This window comes from Sorex fumeus, unplaced genomic scaffold (assembly GCF_029834395.1).
Source record: "Sorex fumeus unplaced genomic scaffold, SorFum_2.1 ptg000002l, whole genome shotgun sequence".
Lineage (NCBI taxonomy): Eukaryota > Metazoa > Chordata > Mammalia > Eulipotyphla > Soricidae > Sorex > Sorex fumeus.
Window position 1 is genome coordinate 82442007 of NW_026606059.1, and position 15519 is coordinate 82457525.

Below are 15519 nucleotides of genomic sequence, written 5' to 3' on the forward strand. Positions count from 1 at the left end.
TGAGTAATGTCTCCATTCATCCATGTCGTGTGCTAGTGTAGCCCAATGGTGTCTGCTTGTTCTAGGAACACAAAGAGCCTCAGACCGATCATTCAGGGTCTTGATGAAAAAGTTTGACCATCTTGTAGGTGGGTGACCACGCAACCTTTTGATGTCCTATGGAATCCAGTTGATAATGGCTCTAGTCCAGCAGTCATCTCCAAATCTCATTACATGTCCAGCCCATCTGATTTTTGACGCCTTGGCAAACGAGACAGCATCCCTGATTCTTGATCATTGACAGAGGTCGAAACTACGGATTCTTTCTCTCACTTAAGTGAAGCGTGATACTCCAAGCATAGCTCTTTCAATTCCTCTTTGGAAGACCTGAATAGTGTTCTCATCCTGTTTTCGTAAGGCCCAGGTCTCTGAGGCATATGTTAATGCAGGAAGAATAGTGGAATCAAAGATATGTGCCTGGAGCTGGAGGTTCTTCATCCTCTTAGTTATTTCTTTGATGCTCTTGAAGGCGTTTCAAGCCGCTCTCTTCCTCCTATGCAACTCAGGTGCCAGGTCATTTGTCATGTTGACTTCTCGACCTAGGTACACGTAAGTGTTGCATTCGGAGATGTTCGTTCTGTTGAGAGTGAATGGAACATCAGGAACAAGACTATTTCTTATAAACATTGTCTTCATGAGATTCAGCTGCACTCCGACCTTTCCATACTTATGGTTGAAGTCAGCCAGCATTTGTGCTGCTTAGCTAATGTTTGGTGTTATTGTGGAGGTGATGTAGTTGCCGACCATCTATCTTAAATCTCATTCCTTCTTATTGCAATCATCGCATGATGGTCTTGAGGATGGCACTGAATAGTTTCGGTGAAATGGTATCACACTGCTGAACCTCTCTCTTGACATGGATGATCACTTCCTTGTAGAATGGTGAAATCCTGGTAGTGAATCGGTAATACAGCTCATGGAAGATCCTGATGTATTGAATTTGAACGCCCTGTTTGGCTAGGGCTTTGATGACCACTTCAGTCTCAACAGAATCAAAGGCCTTCTTTAAATCAATCAACGTTAGACAGAGCGGCATCTTGAACTTCCGAGAAATCTTAATGAGCTTGGTTATCGTGTGGATATGGTTGATCATGCTGAATCCTTTTCAGAACCCAGCTTGCTCGCATGGTTGGCCTTCATCTAGTTTTCTGCCCATCCCATTCGAGTGAACATTTGTAGACGATAGAAAACAGGCAGATGGGGCAATAGTTGCCAATGTCATGGATGTCTCCCTTCTTGTACAATAGTACAGTCCTGCTGGTTTTCTATTGGCATGAAACCTTGCATTCAGACAGGTAGGGTGTGAAGAGCCAAACCAGTGTATTGATGAGTACTGATGGCAGGTTATTCAGGTGTTCAGGTCTGACCTTGTCTGGGCCGCGTGCTGTTCACTTCTTTACAGATGAAATGACGTGTTGGATTTCAGAAGAGAGAACATTGGGAACGACATATCCATCCTGCGGAATTTGGTATGTGGGCAGGTGGACATGGCTATCGAAGAGATCCGAGTAGAAGTCATGGATATTCTTCTCCATTGCCCTTCTGGAAGATGAGATAGATCCATCAGGACATCGGAGGGCTGTCATCTTGGTCTTGTAGTTGGCGAAGGGCTGGTGGGCATTGCGAATGCATTTCCTGGCTTCTGCCACATTTGCCGGCACTGCTGCCCTTCTCTCTTTGAGGTCTTCCTTGATTGCTTCTCTGCACTGCTTTGTGAGCTCAAACATTCGCTTTGCAGTTGCCTGAGGCTTGCACCAAGCCATGTTGGCGAATGAGCTCAAGAGTTTTCGAAGACAGGCATCTTTTTGTGGCTATCTCTCTTTGGCGTTCCTCGTAATTATGGAGGTGCTGAACCAGTAGATCACATTCCTTGTCAATGTCCTCAACGAGAGCATCTTCCCAGGTTGCCGCAATAGTGCCAAAGAGCTACCAGTTGGTGGTCATTCTGCGAGTTCTCTTCTTAAACTCTTCTGTCATTTCTCCCTACTCCATAAGTAGAATTTTGCACAAAGGAAACAGTGGTTCAATCCCATTTGGAATTTTGGGACAACAGCAACATCAGTCAGGAAAAATTGTGGATTGAATATGATGTGGTCAATTTCGCTGTGGAACCGTCTACAGGGAGACTCCCATGTCCAGTGTTTAGATTCCACCTTCTGGAACTGTGAGTTACCATGGATGGTCTTGGTTGACATGATGAAATCAGACAGTCTCTCACCCTGTTCATTCCATTCTAGGCCATGGGTCCTGATGTGGAGTTCTTTGGCTGATCTCCTCAGTCCTATCTTGGCATTTAAATCACCAACAATGATCTTGTAGAAGGTGTGGTCTTCTTTACAGAACTTCTCCAGCTTCGTGTAGAACTCAATTTCTCCTTCATCATAATTGGATGTTGGTGTGTAGACAATGAAAATAGAAACTGCCGGCAGTGAGCCACATCTATTCAAGTGTAATTGTCCTATTCAGGTTGTTAGGCATCTGAATGAATCAATGCTCATGGCCAAGTTTGTGTTGCCAAGGACACGGACACCAACGATGCCTCTTTTGTCACATGTTCCGAGGAACAGTTCTTCTCCAGTGTCGAAAACGGTGTGATGTGACTGATACCTTCTCATCTCGGTCAGACTAATGATGTCGTACTTAATCTTTTGTTTTTGTACTATCAGGTCCTCGATGGATGCATCTGATGCCAGTGTACATGCATTGAAAGTACAGACAGTCATTTTTGTCCTTCTTCTTTTGAAACCCTCTTTCGGCCTTGAGGTTTTATCAGCCTTTTCTTCCACATCCTTCTTAATGCTGCCATATTGGTAGCTTTTTCAGGGTCAGGGGAATGAGACCCTTGTATTTAGTGGTTTTGGCATATTGAATACGTCATGGATAGCTTGCCAGGCTCTGTTGTGTGGGCGGGATATTCTCAGTAGCTTGCCAGGCTGTCCGAGAGGGATAGAGGCTTTTAGGGTGGCCTCTAATCACCCTTGCAGGTGTTCCCGTGGTTCAAATCATATTTGAACCCTATCAAATATGGTGCGGTAAACTTGGAAGATGGGTATTAAATGTCTTATGATGTGTCGCACGGCCGAAAGGCAGCCACGTGACCCAGAAAACATCCTGGTAGTGGAAGTAGTGGAGGTCTGCTGATGGGGTTCCTCCACTACCTCCACTACCCAACTGCCACCATGCTTCAGGACTCACACGAGTGAAGCCCCACAGAACCAGGAAAGTGGAACTCTGCAACCTTGGACTACAGGCTCAATGGGACCCCGGAACAGAGATCCTCTGCCTGCTCCCACCAATCTTCGCGACCAAGGGATTAAAACTAGAAGCCCCACTCTACCCTGCACTGTATGCTTCCACCAACCTTGGTGACCCAGGGGTTACACACAGAAGACCCACCCTACCAGATAAATATGTCATCAGTGTAAATCATTTCTTTCAAATGAATGTTAGCCATTTTCCACCTTATGGAAAGTGGAACAGGGTTTCCATTATAATGTAGTTTTGTAACATTTATTTCACTTAAAGTGGCAAACTTCAAGCTTAATGTTCTACTTTTCAAAATTATGCCAGATGAGGGGCTGAATCTGGCAGTATGCAGTGTAAGCATCCTGTCCCATTGTATCTTTCTGATCCTGGGAGAGTCAATCACTGGGTAGAGCTATTATAACATGCAGATCAAAAAAATGACATTTAGAAAGAAAAAATTTTGGAAGGAAAGCAGTCTTTAAGTGAAGAGGAGTTTATAAGGGTAGAACTTCAAGGGCAACAGGGTGGCATGCTATTTCCAGAACATTTCCCAAATTTATGAGCTGAATATTCAATCACAAGAAAAGTTTCAAGATCCAAACCAAATAATATTTTGAGCTGCATATATTCTATCTGTTCTTCCAGACCCACTCTCCTTTGTCTTTTTTCCTTTGTCTCTTTCATACCCTGTGCTCTGGGAAGATGGTCTCCTAGCACTGGCTCCTGTGCTCTCTGGCTTTCAGTGGAACACACAGGGCTCTGACTAAGAGATCTGAGAATGAGGTCCTGACTTAGTTCTACTCTTTGGTTCCTTATTCCTTACTCACTAGATTGGCTGTGTCTCTTATGAGGGCCACAATTTCTGCAGGAGAGTCCTCAAGTACAGCTATAACTATCTCCTTGGTTCCACAGATGTTCTAGTTCTGTCTCCTTGCCCTTTAAGCCTGACTTTATCATTCTGCAATAGTTAAACATGATATTCTGCACCATTCCTCCTTGGTTTGGTGATTTGATCATTAATTTTTTTGAGCTCCACTTCATTACCGGTTTGATGGCAGTATTGGAGGAAATGATGGAGGAAATACCATATATATTTTTTAACTCTTAAGTGCTCTAAAAATATTATCAATTCCTTTTGTTATCTTTTCCCTCATTCCCCATGACCAGAGAGGTAGTAAATCTGACTGCAGTTTCCATTTTACATGAGAAATCCAAAAGCATACCAGTGATAGTTGACTTCTCAATAGAAATGGTAACTGGAAAGATAGTGGCTGGAAAGATAGTACAGCAGGTGGAGCGCTTGTCTTGCATGTGGCCAACCTGACAGGGTAGATCTCAGGAACATCATATGGTCTCCCGAGCCCAGCCAGGAGTAATAGCTGGATGCAGAGATAGGCATAATTCCTGAGCACTGCTGGGCGAGCCTCCAACAAAATAAAACAAAATGGCAGCAGGAATATTCATATTAGTAAAATTAACAATAATTATGTTAACAACAGTTCATATTTGTAGGCTGTTTACTATATGACTTTTTTTTGCTTGAATTATTTTGTCTATTTCTCACACCCACTCTAGACCTAGACATCATTGCCATTTTCTTGGAGTAAAACTGTTACGAAATAACTCTTCCAAGAACAGATTTCCATTTAGAATGTCAGTGAGGATTTGAATTTAACTTTCATTCTAGATCTATGCTCTCTAATACACTAGCACAAATGACATTGAACTTAAAAAGTGACTAGTTTGATATGTGAGATATGCTTTGAGTATAAATCACACACTGAATTTGGAAGTAATTGTATAAAAAAGGAGAATATCTCATTAGTATTTTATTACATATTTTGGATACATTTAGAATATATTAATGAAACAAGTTCAAACTCTTTATTTTTCTTTTTTAATTAAATCTTCATGAGGTACATAGTTACAAATTTGATTCATGATTGGGTTTCAGTCATGCAATGTTCTAACACCCTCCCTTCACCAGTGGACATTTCTCACCAGCAATGTCCCCATTTTCCCTCCTTTCACCCTCCACTCCATTAAGTGCCTTAATTGTAGGCACTTTTTTTTTATCTCTCTCTCTCTTTTAATCTCCATCATTTTTTTGGGCATTATAGTTTGCAATACTGGTACTGAAAGGTTATCATGTATATCCCTTTACATACTTTCAACACTAAGTTCTTGTCCAGAGTGATCATGTCCAGCTATCACTGTAATAGTGGACTTCTCTATCCTAACTGATCTCTCCCCCTACCACTTGAGCCAAGATTTCAACTGTGGACCAGTCCTGATGGCCCTTGTTTCTACTGTCCTTGGGATATTTTTCATACCATGTTGTTTATATCCCAGCAATGAGTGCAATCATTGTATGTCTGTCCCTCTCCTTCTGACTCATTTCACTCAGCATGACACTCTGCATGTCCATCCATTTATAAGCAAATTTCATGATTCATTTTTCCTGGTAGCTTTATAGTATTTCATTGTGTAGATGTCCACTTGTTTATTTTTAAAAAAATTGTTTTAATTTTGCCACAACTAGGGATACCTATTAGGGATATCCATGACGAAAAGCTTCATGATCAACTCTTCAATGTGCCCTGGGAATCATTCAGTGAGAGGGGACAGAACCTGGGTCTCATGCATGTAAAACATGCATGCTAGCCCTTTGAACTACATCCATGGCCTGTTCTACTGTTTCATTTTCTTTTTGCAAATATCAACTGAAAAAATGTTAAATTGCACACATGGTTTGCACTGTACATCCATTGACCAGTGGGAGAATACAGAGCTCTGAGGGACCACATGAGTCTTTGAGCTACTTCTAAAGCTATTCCACCTGTTGTAGTTAATCTGTATTGTTGAATGCATTTCTTGGGAGCAGGGGGGATGTGGAGAGAAGGTAGAAACCAAATCTATTTTTTTGTGACCTCAAGAAAGCCATAGATTTGCAGGTTTATCTTACCAAGACAGGGATCTGCTTTGTGAGGCTGTGGCATGTGGTTCTCTAAATAGCCTGATGGTTGAATCCAGCGTGAAAGCAAACATTTCAAAGTCTTTGGCAGAAGCAATTTAGAGAGAGGCTTCCAAGCCATCAGGCCAGCAGATGATGTTTACTTCTTGTGACATAATAGTCAAGTCAAATTTTATTTCATAGCAGTTACTTTCATGTCCCGAGAATAGAAAAATCCCCTGAGATGACCAAAACACCCCATGCACACAACCCAAATCCCATTAAATAAATCTGTGGCTTTTCTCTTTTTCTTTTTCTTTTTCTTTTCTTTTCCTTTCTTCCTTCCTTTCTTTCTTTCTTTCTTTCTTTCTTTCTTTCTTTCTTTCTTTCTTCCTTTCTGTAGAAAACAGTGATTCTTTTCCAAGTCAAGACAGGTTCTTTTTACTTCCTGAGATACTGCTTACATTAGCCAAGTCAAGTTGAATAAAGAGCATAATAGATTCAGGTCAGGTTCAAAAGTATGCTGTCATGCTCAGTATGTAATCCAGAGAGTTTACTGATCTCCTGCAATTTTTTTGAGAAAGACATATACTGGCACTTACTTTTTTCCCTGGGTTTTCTAGCTGTGTGAACTTTGGCAAATTACTGAACTTCTCTGAGCATGCTTTCAATTTCATGTAAAGTTGGCTATACTTTATAAATTAATTGCAATGTCATTTTTAGAAGAGTCAGAAGTACAAGAATAGATGAACCGTGGGAAGGGTTAGTTGAAGGGTGGGTGTTGTGAAGATTTGGCGTTCAGGAAAGTTTACAGAAAAACATTTCTATACCTTCATTGTAGTGATTGCACAAATGGGTGTATGATGAAAACTCAGAACTTGCTGTACTGTGGCATTTCACTTTGCGTAGTCACCAGTGGAGTAAAAACTGAAACCCTTTGTATTTCTACCTTGCTATTTCTAGCTTTGCAGTTGCTTTATCAAAGTCTGGGAAATAAAAGCAACAAAATTTAATTTCTACTCTCAAAACTGGGGAAAAGGAAGTGCAAACTTCAGGACTCTTGTGGCACACTAATGCAGGAACAGCTTCAAGTTGACAGGAGACAGAAAGTACTGAGAAATCTACACACGTTTCCCTGTGGCGACTATACCAACAGGAGAACTGGCAAATGCCCTTTGTCTTCCCTGCTGCCTATTTTATCTTCCGAAAGGGTGCTCCCCACCTCCCTGCCCTCCCGCCACTCTCCCCATTTGCTGCTTTACCAACTCTAAACTTTCTCACCAAGTTTCACACAGATCTGGTTGTTTCTGGGTTATTTGTTTCAGGCACTTTGCCAGCTGGCCTGATCCAGCCATTGCTACAGAAAACAAATCTCTCCTCCTTTTCTCATGTGTTACTAGCCTAACAAATAAACGGCTGTCTATGTTTTATGCTGATTCCTGAAAATGGCCCAGTCCTTCCACACAGATGGCTTTCTGCAAGCTGGAATATTTTTTCAAAGATGAAATATAACGGACTGGCAGCAGTGTGGTCCTCATAGCTCACAAAGAGTGGTTTCCTTAGCTGGGTCATTTTCAGGAATCAGCGTAAAACATTCCTTGCATAGATTGCTACAAGACATCGATCTTGGTTGCTCCTGTCTTGCTGAGTTGAGCACATGGCTTTGAGATAGAACGGCATCTGCTGGAAGGATTCCTTCGGTCTTCAGGAATGTCAGAGCCACATCTTCATTTTAGATTGCTCTGACTGAGAGATGCTTCCGAACCCCATGCCAGGCTAAGTTGTCCGAGGTACCTGAAGGTGAGCCCACTACTGGCCCAAACAGAGCCATGGTAGGTGAAAACCTCCACACTCCACAATCACCACTATGCTCACAGCCAGATTCCACTCCTTGGGACTAGCCTCATTCAGAAATTTATCTGTTGAAAACCTTAAGAATGTGGGTATTGTGACTGAAATCTCCAGGATCTCATGGAGTCGGGGATGGGCTACTTCCTCCCTCCCCACTCCCATCTCCCTGTTCTTCCAGAAGCCTGGCAGTCAAGTCCATGAACTGCCTCTGGTGCCAAATAAGCTCATCAACCAAATAAGCTCATTAACTGACCATGATCCAGAGATTCATAAATTTCAAGAGAGATCAACAAGTTGCAGAGATGCTCCCAGACCCTACATCAATCTCTGTCATCTGGGGCGTCCAAAGTCATCATCCAGTTAAAAATTTAACTCCAGCTGCATTCAAAAATTTTGAACTCCTGGAGTGCATGGCCACATCTGTGGACATGCAACTTCTCAAATTCTATACCACAGATAATCAGGAGTATCACACCTTATTGGATGGGATGCAAAATAGAAGGCAACCAATCTTGACTAAGAAAATATAGACACAAAAGGATAGCTGGTGACAACACATTAGTAATCTCTTCTTTCAGGGCTTAATAGCTCCATGGTGGGAAACAACAGTCTTCACACTTTCTTATAAGAAAATATTATTTGATCTTTTTAGTGAATTATAACAAGCAATGTAAAATAAATTATTGAGGGCCTGCTATAGGTTCAGGCTTGAGGAATGGTTGGGAAAATTGGAAATATAATGGTAGTGGGAAGGTGCAATGATGGTGGGATTGATATGGGGATATTGAATGTAATGAATCATGAACAACTATAAAAATTAATTATTAATAAAAATAGTCTCAGAGGTGGGCTATTACTAACCTTGTAATTTCTCCCATCCGCACACTTCCTTTTAAGGAGGTGATGATCCATGTACAAAAAAAATCCAAAGGTTCAAGTAGACACACACATGCACACACGCACGCACACACACACACACTGAGAGAGAGACACAGAGGAGAGAAAGAGAGAGAGAGAGAGAGAGAGAGAGAGAAGAAACTTAAAGGGACTGTGTTGTGGAAGCTTCTAAGCAGAGGTGCCTTTGAATTTTTGAAGTGTAGTCATGTAGTGATCTCCCTGTCATTAGAGGCACTAAAGAGGAGGCTCTATGCCCACTTCCAGAACATCCCTCAGAGAATTTCTATGCATGTGAAAGGGGTTGGTGCTTTAATATCCCTCAAGTCTCAGAGTCTGTGATTCTACATGACTGCTTGTCTTGAAATGTAAGATGCTGATTCAGGGAACGTGTGGAATCAGCCTGAAATTAGCACAGTAATCAACTGTTGAATGCATCTATGTTCTTCTAGCTTTATTTTCCACTCTTCTAGATTCTCCCATGTCCCAGGAAGCTGACTGATTGACTAATATAAGTTATATCCACAGACAGGTGTTACTTATGAGTTTGGTACTCTCTGACTTTGAGGTTATGTCTAACCACTAGGAAGCCCAGAAAGGTGATCAAAGAGAGAAAAGAGAGAGGCTGAGGTTCTATTTCTCCATCTATGTCACCAAGAATTTGATACAGAGTGGATGCATTCTTGGGCAAAGGTAGCACATGCACACACTCTCCACTTCCTCCTCCTCATTTTCATTTTCATACCTCTAGAGCTGGGTATCCTGTAACCACCCTGAGTTACTGGCCAGTTCTCTGCGTGTTCAGCTCCCCAGTGAGCCTTTGCACACTGCCCTCAATAGATTGTTCTTCACTGTTACTAATTGAGTAAGCTATCTCTTTCCTGGTTCAAATTTTGAAGGACACACTACTGAATTATCTACTCTGCAATAGAGAAGACAACGTAGTTCTTACCCTCAAGTACTTTGGGGCAAAGTTAGATGGAGACAAGATGAAGATCTTTAGGAAAAAAATGGATATATTTTTGTGTGGAAGTCATTGCCTGTGTGAGCTCTTGTAACCCTGGGAGACAATAATTGTTCCTGGACTCATGAGTTCACAAGACTGAATTCAGCTAAAAATAAAACCAACTCTCACATGAATTCAATCAAACAAATGCCTTTTTTTGTTTTTTGGCTTTCTGACAAAACAGATTGACCAAATGTTCCTTCTAGACTAGTTATTTTGGCTTGGTGTTCAGACCCAGCCCCTGACAGCATCTGTGCACTGACAAGGTTAACTTTGGAGGAATGACATACAATGGGGATGGGTGGTTTTGGCAGCTGCAAGGAGACCTGGGCGTCTCCAGATCAGAACACACATGTTGGGGCTGGATCCCAGGATAAGGTAGGGATACCGCCCTGTGGGACCCCCACAGCTGCCTAATCACCAGCTGAAAGAGACTGAATTCCCTAGTGAGGGAAACACCTGCAGATTCATTAATAGAACAAAAAGTCCTGTGCCCCTTCAGGGTGGAGTGCAACAGGGAAGAAAAATGTGTTTGCCTATTAAGGAGGAGAAATGTAAAGTCACTTAAGCATCCTCACACATCCACCCTGCTTTATGGAACCCTGCAGACTATTTGGTACCTATCTGGGCAGAAAAACTTGCTGGTGCGTGTGAGTGTGTGTGTGTGTGGGGGGGGGCAGATAGCGTGATTTTTCTGCCAAGATTTCTGTTTTCCTTTTTCCTAATTGATCAAGTAGGGGTTATTCCATATTTGTTGATTTTATTCTCCAGGAAACAGGGAACGTGCTTATTAATAATAATTGTCGGATGAAGTTGGAATTGACATGCTTTCCTTCACCTGAATGGTTGTATTCCTCTTTTTAGTCAAAGTGTGACATTCTGAGACCACCAGGTGTTCATTACTATGAGGGGTGCACCATGACCAGAAAAAACAACCCTTTGGGGAGCGTGTGTGTGAGCAAGGCAACGCGGTCCTCTCTCCCAACCCTTCCCAGTAAACACTATAACAAGAATGTGAATGAGCACAACTTTGGAGTGCAACCTTTAGGGAGTAATGAATCCAAGTGTGCTAGTACTGCAATCTAGTGTGTGACTTCACTACCCTTCAAAACCACAGCCAGGCATATATGTGACTACTGACCATCGCAATGAAGCAACATTGATCAGAACAAAGGAAATGCTGGGGAGGTGGGTGGATAAGAAAAACTAAGAAACAGAACTGGAGGGTTAGTATACAGAACTGAGTTTACCTGGGGGTAAGGAGTGTGTGGGCGGGATCCTTGGGAAGTTAGTGGAGGGTAGCTGATACTAAGGCAATGGGTGTGCTGTTGAAACAACATTTGCATGAAACCTTATCCTTAACTGTATTGCAAACCACAGTACCTCAAATAAAAAAAAAATAGTAAAAAAACTCCAGAATTTTGATACCTAAAAAACACTTTTAAAAATTGAAGTAGTAGTGCATTATAACCAACTTAAGCATCCCTCGTTGTAAATCAATACCTATATATACTACATTCAGTTTACCACTAAAAATTTAACTCTATCCTTCACAGTAAAATTGACCTTACCCAATTATCCCTTCTACCTACTCCCTTTCCTTTGGGTAATGACTGATTTGACTTTATAGTTCACACGTAAATTTTTTAATTTTATTTAGTTCACTTGTTTGTTGGTCATTTTTGTTTTGATTATTGTCCCTAACAGAGAAGATCCTGGAAAATATCATTAGTCTGCACATAAAGCTCATATTGTGTTACTGTTTTTTTTTTTTGTCATCGTTACCATGTATTAAGGGTCTTGAAAGCAGATACTGGGTCCAGAGCGATAGTACAGTGGGTAGAGTAGGGAGTTTTTCTTGCTGGCTGCTGACCTGGGTTTGATCCCCAGTATCCCATATGGTCCCTGAGCACTGCCAGGAGTAATTTCTGAGTGCAGAGTCAGAAATTACCCCTGAGTATCACTGGGTGTGACCCAAAAAGTGAGAGAGAGAGAGAGACAGAGAGAGAGAGACAGAGAGACAGAGAGAGACAGAGAGAGAAAGGAAGGAAGGAAGGAAGGAGGAAGGAAGGAAGGAAGGAAGGAACGAAGGAAGGAAAGAAGGAAGAAAGGAGGTAGCAGAGACTGGAAGGAATCTTGAAGCACTGAAGAAAACTTATTCCTTATCCTGGCACACAACATGGTGGCCCAGTAGCAAGCATCTCAATGTGTCTTAGAACTTGGGGAATGATGCCTTCTCTCCTTTGCTTATACTCTTCAAATTCTGTTCTTTCCAGTTTACAAGAGAACTACCTTTTCTCTTTAATCATTTTCTATGTCTCAGTTTGGCACCCAACTATTTCCATCCTCCTTTTTCCTCTCCCTCACTTCCCCTTCCTTTCCTTTCTTCAGGGCTTCACATGCATGTGAGGTGTGTGGTCTATCACTGTATTTTATCTCCAGCCCCAAACTCAATTTTCTTCATAGCACTTAAGAAGTTGTGTTTATCACTTACCTTCTATCTTTCCCTAGGAGCTAAGCTCCTTAAGGGCAGGTATAGCTCTATCTCAGCACCTAGAACATGACAAATATAAGGAACCCACTGATCTACTTTTGTAGAATAAGAGGATCACTTTATGGTATTGTGAATATCATATTGTGGTACAGCTTCTAATATATACAATTTTTTTTAACAAGAGGTTTTTATTTTTATTCTGTCTATAGTCATACTCAGAGCAACAGGGATCAACATTCAAATCACGCTCTTCCCAACACTTCATCTTCTTAGACATTTTTTCATACCACTGTATAAAATAGAATTTTGTTATTTGAATTGATGTCTGTTTCTTAAAATTTTATATTTTTAAAGTTTAGGTAACTTACAATTCTCTACAACTACTTTAGTAGTTATAATGCTGTTAATGTTCATGGTTTTAATACATAAAATCACTGCACTTTCACCACCACCAACATATTCGAGGCCTTCTCCCTCCCACAGCCTTATGTCAGATATTTATTTATTTTTAAATCCATTTAAATTTTTTTGTCACTCTGAAATTACAAAATTATTTATGATCGAATTTCGGAAATACAGTGTTTCAACTTTGATTGCTTTACTAGTGCCCACTTCCCTTCAGCAAGCCCCAAGCCTGCCCTCTCTTCCCCCCTCCCTGTGTCCTCTGTATCCCCCTCCTTCTGCCTCCCACCCACCAGTCTGCCTCTATGTGTAGCGCCTTTTTTCTAAAATACATTTTTGCATGCGGTTTATAGTAATGTTGCTGATACGGCTTTATCCATAACCCTTACCACGTTTCAGCACCACTTCCTCCTCCAGGTTGAAGTCTTCTCTCCACCATAGTCACTGCCCCCTCTGTGCCCAATCCCCAGGTCCCCAGTGGCATGTTTCCTACTGAATATTAGTTCCTCTGGGCTTTGTTTCTATTCTTGGCATTCATTATTCCACCATGTTTCTTTACGTCCTGCATATGAGAGTGATCATTCTGTGTTAGTTATTTAATTTATGGGCACTCACTCACTCACTTGGATACGGATGGATTTCTAACATCTATCACATTTCATGTTGGGAGCTAGTCTTCTCTCATACTCCTGGCTTCAAAGAGGATTAGTAAGGAAGTCTACCTTATTCCTCACTGTGAATTCTCCTCTGTACTCCTTAGTCTTCTCTGACCCATCATTATTGCTCAGAAATACCGTATTACGGAGGTCCCCCCTATCTTATTTGGTCTATGTATAATCTCCGGGACGGCCAGGGGGACCCAGCAGCTCTCCCCCTCGCAGCCCCCGTTCAGGTGGTCCCAGGCTGCTCCCCAACCCGGGGCAGCCCAGGCCATGGGGAAGACAGAGGAGGAAACGCGGGCCAAGCTGGTTGATGGACCAGTTGCCGTTTATTCCATTCTCCCCATGTACCTATTCCAGTTTCACTAAGCCCCTCATTCTAGTCTCACACTGCCCCTCATTCCTGTCTCCTCCTATTTCTCCCATTCATCTCTCCACACTCCATCTTGATGCCCTGCTCTCTCTCTCATCTCTCTCCAACACTCTCTTTTCTCTCCAACTCCCTCTTCTCTCCACCCCCTTTCACTGGGGGTAGATGCTACACCAGGTAGCAAAATCAACATAAGAAAGCCCTTCCTGATTGCCCATCAGGCTCAAGGGGGATATACCACCTAGGGGTATTCCTCTTCTCCTTAGTGCAATAACTTAATGACATCTTAATTAACATCTTAATTTTTCTTCTCAATATTAGTTATTTTGTATGGACAGAGTAAGAGATACATTGAGGCTTGTAGGGCAGCTCTCCTGGGAACATTTTGCCACAGACTCAGACTACAGTGCTCAGGCCAGATTAATCTTTTCTAACCCTAGTAGGGTCCGAATCTGGTTATTACTTTTTGGATCATGACAGAATTTGTCCATGATCATGCTTTTAACACATAGTTAAGAATTATTACAATTTGGCCAGGCCCGTTCTGTTGCCAGGTTAAGCACATAGCTCATCGCTTGCCCTGGGTCCATCCAGTCCCTTGTCGGGACCCTGCTTTGGGGATGCTAGGAAGTAAGGCAACTGAGCCTTAAGTCGAGAGAACAGATGTCCAAGAGGTAAATATCATTCAGAGTCAATTAACTCCCAAGTTACAAAAGCATAGCACTTACGTCTTCTTGTGTTCATACAAAAAGGACATTGCTCTGAATTAACTATGCAAAGAACTTATGGGTAAGATAAAAAACAATATTTATAAGTCAATAAAGCACAAAGAAAGAAGTTACAAATAATCACAGAGGAGTGGGAGCACTGTGATAGGAATAATCCAATAAACCTAAGCTCCCTACAGCAAGGCAGAAAGGACAAACCAATGTTATCCTACAGTCTACACCCTCTTTTCAGAAAAACTGTTACTCAGTGTCCTGACCTTCTTTAAAGCAAACAGGAAGCAACACTCCCTGCCCCCAACCCCCATCCCACCTCACTCCCTAGGCCAATTGTACAAGAGCCTATAACTGTCCTGCTGGTTTGTTCCAGTGCCCTCATGAGAGCAGATTGTTGCCTATGGGGAAAGACTTAGGTAGAATCTCAGAAGGAAAGTGGTATCACCATTTTTTCCCTTTATTCCTTGGTTCCTAAGTCAGAGATCATTACTTAGTTACCAAACTCACTTGGTTGTCTTTCTTTTTTTTTTCTTATCAGAAAGAGAGCTTATATTGTATAGTTGTGGGAGATGAATAATTTTTGTTATCCAGCTAGCTAAACATCATTAAAGCTTCTCCTTCTTCTGATATAAGTTTTTCCTTAGTGGGGCTGTTACTTTATTTATTTATTTATTTATTGAACCACTGTGGGAAAAGTTACAAAGCTTTCAGGTTTAGGTCTCAGTCATGCAAATATCAAACACATTTCCCTTTACCAATACTTATTTTTTACCACGAAGAACCCCAATAAAACCCCACCCTCCACCCCTCCCAATGCCTGCGAGGCAGATGAATTCTAGTTAACACTCTATCTGCTTTGATTAGATTCATTGTTTCAATAAAA